At 41.6% G+C, this 1,292-nt stretch overlaps 1 protein-coding gene across 9 annotated transcripts in view; it reads right to left on the bottom strand.

Annotated features, from left to right (window-relative positions):
• APOD (apolipoprotein D) overlaps positions 1-1,292 on the bottom strand; it is an 89,696-nt gene that overhangs the window by 74,843 nt on the left and 13,561 nt on the right. Inside the window, exon 1 of one of the 9 annotated variants that reach the window (XM_089910641.1) lies at positions 7-128. The exons of the other annotated variants lie outside the window; for them this stretch is intronic. The gene's annotated coding sequence lies outside the window, so the exon portion shown is untranslated. Of the gene's footprint in view, positions 1-6; positions 129-1,292 lie in introns of those variants that run through there. 9 annotated transcript variants of the gene reach the window in all.

Raw genomic sequence — 1,292 nt, 5'->3', positions numbered from 1 at the left:
TAGTACCTGACAACCTGGTCCTTCTCTGACTTCTCCCACAGTCTCCTGCAGCACCGGCCACAGGTGGCTGGACCAAGCAGGCTGGATGTGAGGGGTGAAGGGGAGGACATCTGGGGGAATCTCGGGTTTTTGGCCTGGGTGACTGCAAAGGAGAGAGAAGGGAGAGGAAAGAATGTGAGGGGCTGAAGGAAACACGTCTGAGGAAACACCTCTGAGGAAAATGGCTAATGACAGAACTGTAGAAAATAGTGAAAGAAGAGGAATCACACGAAAAGTAATTGTGCTCCTTTTTATTTGAGATTTTCTCTTTTTTCCAATTAATAATATGTTGTATACTGGGGGGTGCTTGGGAAGGCCCCATTGTTCACAGTCTCTTCCGAGGCTAACACCCCACAATTTGAGACTCATTTGTTTGGGTCTTGAAGGCTTTTTGGTCTTTGAGGCTCTTTTATGAAAAGCTAATATGCCTCCAGAGGCTGTGATTACCCAGTGCCCTCTGAACAGAGGCCAGTGAATATGGACCAAATTTCCCTGACTGTCCCAACGCTTATCCTTCTCCTGCCTACTGCCCACATGCCCCATGCCACAGTGCAACTCCCTGTGGCCACAGCTATTCCCAGACATGCTTGCCTTTTTCACACCTAAGGGACAAAATATTTGCTCTTCCTTATGTCTGGTGTATCCTTCCCCATCTCAGTCTGTCCAAATTCCACCTATGTAGTAGGTAGAATCACCTATATAGTATGCCTACCAAGAATGTTTAGCCTGGATCCAATCACGAGAAAATGATCAAACAAATCCAGATTTGGGATATTTTACAAAACAACTAGCCTGAACTCATCAAACTGTCAATGTGATGAAAGATCCTCCCCTCCAAAAAAGAAAAGGCAGGGTATTGTTTTAGGTTAAAGGAAACTAAAGAGACATGATAACTAAATGCAAGCCATGGTCCTTGATTAAGGGAAAAAACTATAAAACTATAAAGGACGTTATCGGGAAAATTGAAGGAATTTGAGTATAGATTAATTAAATCATATTATTGTTATCAATATTAAATTTCTTGAATGTGACAATAGTGTCATGACTGTGTGGGAGAATTGCCTTGTTCTTTTGAGATACATGCTGAAATATTTGGGAGTGATGTGTTATGATGTCTGCAATGTATATTCAAATGACTCAGCAAAGTGTATATGTGTATGTGTATGCGGATATATAGAGAGAAGAAGGAAATGTGACAAACTGTTAACAATTGGTGAATCTAGATTATTGCTATATGGGTGTTCATCATACTC

This window comes from Delphinapterus leucas, chromosome 4 (genome assembly GCF_059928025.1).
Source record: "Delphinapterus leucas isolate spDelLeu-1000000601 "Yukka" chromosome 4, BTC_Dleu_Yukka2, whole genome shotgun sequence".
NCBI classification, from domain to species: Eukaryota; Metazoa; Chordata; class Mammalia; order Artiodactyla; family Monodontidae; genus Delphinapterus; species Delphinapterus leucas.
Note: the sequence above shows the minus strand (reverse complement) of the source record. Positions and strands in the feature narration are given on the sequence as shown.